The sequence below is a fragment of the Platalea leucorodia genome, assembly GCF_965183815.1.
Source record: "Platalea leucorodia genome assembly, chromosome: 1".
Taxonomy (NCBI): Eukaryota; Metazoa; Chordata; class Aves; order Pelecaniformes; family Threskiornithidae; genus Platalea; species Platalea leucorodia.
Window position 1 is genome coordinate 53,244,231 of NC_138823.1, and position 6,000 is coordinate 53,250,230.

Below are 6,000 nucleotides of genomic sequence, written 5' to 3' on the forward strand. Positions count from 1 at the left end.
AAGAAGTGCTGGTTTCACTTTTCCTGAGATGAAACCTGTAGAACTTCACAGAGCCAGTGAGGTGGCATTTCTCAAAGCAGAACAAAATGATAGAAAGCTTGTTCTGGCTCAGACTGTTGGGTTTTTTTCTTCTTTCCCTGAAAACCAATAAACAAAGGATCTTTACCCTTGAGTCTCCGTTTGCCCTTATGAAATATCAATAATAGTTCTGCCCACTTGCTTGTCCACAGTTATCTCTTTGTTCTTTTTCTCGTGGGTCTTTAGGGAACTCATTTAATGTGCAGTAGGTAAGGGGAAGAAAAGATTTTGGTAAAAAGACAATGTTAAAGGTATTTTGATGTGAATCCTCTTTCCTGTCTTCACTATATTACTGATCTTCAAAGGGAGAGAAGTCTGAGGAGAAGTGTCATGTTATGTAGCAAGTATTACTTTAGCTGCTTTGTCTGTATGTCATTTCATGCTTCTCTCTTTGCCTAATCTCTTTCTAATTTTCAGCTTTTCATCATGCTGAAAACTTCTGTCTGATCATGAGCTGACTCCAGCATAGCCCTCCATGGAAGGGCTGCTCAGGAGGATCTTGGCATAGTCGTCCTCCTGTGCCTCTCCTGCTATTTTCCCAATGAGCTGCAGGGGCCGGGCAGGCAGAAGCTGTGCACTCCCGCTGCATATTGCACCCTTTGTTCCCCTCTTCCCCGCCAGCCTACACACTCTTTGCTCCCTACACCTAAACGTAACTGCACCTTGTCCCTCCGCACACTTGTCAGAAATCAAGAATGTCACTCTAAGATGACAGTCTCTGCATTCTTTATCACACCATTATGGTGAATAACCCCATCCAAGCACAGGCAGGTATACAAGCATGAAAAAGAAGTTGCCTCGGGCCTTGCAGCACATATAGAGCAACACACAGAGAAAGGGAATGAGACACCTTTGGTGAAGTCAGGCTGCCTTTTCCAGATGCACTGGAACATCAAAGTAATTTCTAAAAATACAAGGAGAGAATAGAGTACTTCCAGTAGTCCTACCACAAGGTCAGTAGATATGTCAGCAGGCAAAGGGTTACCTGACAAAAGTGCATGAACGTTAATGCTGAATTTTGAATGTCTTGGTATTTGAAATCCAAATGTCAGAGTTTGGAGAAAACATTTTGCTGTTGACGTAGACATTGAGTGGACATCCGCAAGACAAATGGCCCCCTCGATAAAATAAACATGTTGTGGCAGTCAGTGTAGACAAAGGCAAAGAAAATGGTGCTGACGTGAATGGCTGTAATTGAGGGTCTCTGTGTATTTTAAGATATAGTTTTCATGAGTATTTGGCTGACTTTTTTAACAGAAAAGATTGTTTAAGGAACAAAACCTACCCTAGAGGTAAGGATGGTAACAGGTGGCTAATGAATCAAGATGATGTAACTCATTCAACAGGAATGAAAGAGGAGAGCCCGTGAGGTACAATACAAAAAAACCCTTAAAACTAGTTTTAAAATCTAAACGGTCACGGCCAAGCCTTGTGTTCATTCTTTAAACCCACTGGCAGTGACTTCTTTTGATTTTATTCTGTTTGCTTTTCAGTTAAGCAGTTTTAGTTTCTTTCTACTGACTACCATGAGAGGCTGTGTAAAACATTCTTGGGTGCCAAACTTCAGGTCTCTGTATCCCAGCCTCAGTGTGTGGGAAGTACATGGCATAAATCTTATTACAGTCTCTCGGACTGCTTGTAAAAGGGGCTCTTCTACCCTCTCTTTACCAAGTTATTCTCAAGTCCGTGATTCCACTGGAGGTCATTAAGAGGAAAAACTCATTTTGCTTGTATTTCACCATGAAACTGAATGTGACTCTAGTCTGAATAGTAAATGAATATTGCCCCTTTACTACTGCTGTATAGTATGAATTATAGTATTTTCTATGTCTTATGCCTTCTGAGTCACATTTGCTTAGGGGAGATGTCCTTTGCCCTTTGTGGACATGTATTGCGAGTGAGAAGTTCCCTGTCCACCTCTGCATCTCTCTTGTAAATGGCTCAGGAACAGCCTGTTCCTACAACCAAGGGGCCAGAGGAGCAACTCATGACATCTGAAGGAGGTCATCATGACTCTTCTTATATCTGCTGGCACCGGATCAAGGAGCTCAGAGGATTGACGGGGAAGGGAGCAGCTGGTCTGTACCCTCTGAGACTGCAGCTGGAAGTAAGTTAGTGGCTGGTATCAGGGGTAGGAAGAAATAAAGAAAGTAAATAAGAGAGATTGCTGTGAAGCAAAAAAAACTCAGCACAGAGTAGTGATCATGCATTGGGAAACCAAAGCAAGGCACAAAGATGTCAAGTTGGATAGCAGTTGTGGAAATAAATCATCAGTTTGGAGATTTCAGCAGTGGAAACAATGACAACTTAATACTGAAGATATAATACAGCATCACATTTTCAGTTGCACTGTACTTTGAGCTGGCCACATTAACAACATTCTTCCTGCTAAATCCTTAGTCCCTAATGCACAGCCTGCTCATTTATAGAGAGCAGAAGCGGTCTCTGAACCTTCAGGCAAGAAAAAATTGCCATGAAAGTTACTGAGAAAGTGGCAATGAATGCTTTACTGCTGATATTCCCAGAAATGAATAAAGTTACTATGTAATTAGTTAACTAATTTTCTAGCTGGACAAAGCATGCACTGTGGTGGTCTTGCTCACATATTAACTTTATTCTGTACTTAGGGAGTTGAAAGTTGGGGTCCCCAATGAGAAAGTTAGAGGAAGGCCTGGGGATGTAAGAAGTCCCTTTTTTTCTCCTTGAATTGGTACAGACATAATGTGAAATGCATGAGTGCCTTCGGAGATTGACTGAGGTTTTGCTCTGAGGAATTAATATTAATACTGCTTTCTTTCAAAGTTAGTAATTAGCAAGAAATAATCTTAATTTCTATAAACCAGCATTTTTTTAAAAGGTGATTATATAAGTAGACACATTGTTGCACAAGCCATTTTGAAAATGAAATAAATTGTAAATGAAAGTGGGTGAAAAGCCATAGTGTCTCATTGCCTGTGTTTCCTGCTAAAAGCAGGGAAACTTTCAATGTGCCATGCATTTTTCTAGAAAGATTAAAAGGAGTTGTGGGGATGATTTATACGTTTAGAAAATTACTTGCAACAGGTTATTTCCTTTCTTTTCACATTTGTAGGCTATTGTACATGGTTCAGACAATTTGGGCTTTGCTTTTCATGGTAAGCACCGTTGCTATGGAAATTATATAGCATAGGAATAACGCGCTGCTGCTGCAAACAAGGTTTTTGGAAAACAGTTTAAGGAGTAAAATGGCCCTTCTTTTGCAGTGGGGAGAAAAAGATAATAAATTGGTTAGCTCCCTATCTTCAGAAGGGTGCAACTTAGCTATAAAAATAATCACTGACTGAGATTTGGTGTGAAATAAACTCTCTTTGTAAAGTAGAAAAAGAACAAGTAGGTTCACAGATGTTGTAAACAGGGGGAAAGTGTGTTGCAATTTAGGCAGCTTTTTGTGCTTGATATCATTAACAATTTTTACTGACTCAAAACTTACGCCAGCATAGGATAATAGTTGCTCAACACAGTGGTTTTTGTAGATATTACATAATAATATGTTAGCAAAATGCCATTGCTGCAACAATATTTATGTTTTAAAGAGGAAAAAAGGGTTAATATAGTGTAAGTAGTATCCTCATTAAAATATTAATGTATTCAGACGCTATATTTTATAAAGCACTACATAAAGATATATTAAGTGCAAAAAGCCTCTATATGGATATAATATTACAATGTATATTTACTTAAGTAAGTCTGTGCTTGTCAGAGCTGAAAAATTTCCATGACAGAAACACCTTGTCCTTGTGCTCCTTGTTATGGATGCTTCTTTGGTGTATTTAGAAAGCCCAGCTAGGGCTTGCTTGTCACGATCAGTCAGATGACAGCCATGCACATAGGAGCAGGTTTCTAAAGAGCTTTATGGTGGACTAATCTTTGTGCTGAATGGATATTTACTGCCGACATTAATAATGGAATTGCACCAAAGATGAGAATTTATGAGACTCCTGCTCATTATATTCATCTGCTGACAATTAAGTGAGCATGTCCGACCCCAGCCTCAGGGAAGGGCATGCCTGGCTGGCGACTGCCCCCAGTCCTCTGCTGCTCATGCAGAGTCCAACAGAAGACATAACAGAGCATTAGCACCGCAAGCACTTCCTTGCCCCACCCACAAAATTTTGGCAGTGAACTCATTATAAGCCATCCATTAAAACCGTCTAGTTCGGCTGATAGATGACCCACCTTAGCAGCTGCAGAGCCTGCAGCCATCAGAGCCTCTGGTCTCCCCACTCTGATATCAGCTCCTCTGGACTGCTGCCAAGTTCATCTAATGACAGTGCTTTAACTTACTCTGTTTCTTTCCTTTTTTCTTATAGCCTGGTTACCTCAGCCCTTTAGAAAGGGAAAGGAAAGGGGGAGGCAAAAAGGCACAGGTAATCAAGAGTGTGACCCATAAGACATGGTGATCCACCCTCCAGTTATTGGAAACTATCTATCTCACTGGTTTACATTTTCATTTTTATTATTCTACTCATACCCAGGAAAATGGCTTTGTAATTTGCCTTCTTATCAAAGTGACACCATCAGCTGTTAGTGCTAGGCAGTGCAAATCTGTAACAATAACTATTTTAATTCTCTTTCCCAGCCATTTTGCTTTCTTACTCCATGGGTGTTTTTCTTAGAACTCTCTAAGAGAGAGTTGTTATTGACTGAATGAGAACTCTGAACAGGAGGATTTATGAGGCACACACATTGTACAGGAACAGGGACAGCTCACATTCAGAAGACCAACATGTACGTGCATATTTACTTCATTTGCCCCACTAATGATGAGTTCCCTGTTCAATGAACTTCTTACCAGCCTGCTTTTTTACACACCTGAGATACAGCAGTGATATGCCTGAGTAGTAGAGGTTGTCTCTTGCAAGAGTTATTTCCTGAAGAGCTTTGAGAAATCTGGGTGAGGAATCAAACTCCAGCTTTTAACTCTTCAGTTTTGCATTGAAAACAACTTTTCCAAAAAAATGTTAAAATTTCATTGGCTAAAGTGCCTTTTTGTCATGATGTAATTATTTATCATGTTCAAAGAGAAGGGGACACTACATTAGGAACTGTTTCATTTTTTTTCTGCAGCAGCCTTAAGCTTCCAGACCTGGACAATAAACACAACGTTAGCTTTGTGTTGAAGGTTCAATGCTTGGCAGTTGGAATAAAATATATTGGCTGAATAACAAAGCCGCAATCCTGGACAATGAGAAGAAAAGAATATTGAATTATAACAGACTGGTCTCCTTGAACACCTCTAGCAGTTAGATTTGCAAACTGAATGAGGTTTTAAACAAAACAAAACAAAACAAAACAAAACAAAACAAAACAAAACAAAACAAAACAAAACAAAACAAAACATTATTCCTGACTGGATTCCCTTAGACACTTTCCCAGCATGCTAAAACAGAAAATCTCTGTTTGTATATAGGTTTTTAGACTACAGTACCCTTTAATACTATATATAAGGTTGCAATATATTAAACAAACACTATTGCCTCTGGTGGTTATCCATGTGTACCAGCTAGTTGGCATGTATTTCTATCTGTACTTCCCTACAAGAACCTAATGAGAAGGGATCCCACAAGCAACATTTTTAATGGAAACCTGGAGAGATAAGCATACCAGATATGGAGGAGACTTCACTTTTGTCTAGCATGTCTCCTGTTACACCTGCATTACACTTACCAAACACCATGAAATTTAAGTCATCAATATTATCATGGAATCCAAAAGAATTTGTTAGCAGTAGTAAGGATGGATCATGGGAAGTCTAAAGAACATATAATCCATGGTCAAAGTTTTCACAGTTATTCATGTGTCTCCTATGTCATATGTTTTATCTAGAGAATTATTAGTACAAAATGATTGAAGATGTCTGTCAAGAAAGAACTGACTTGTGTA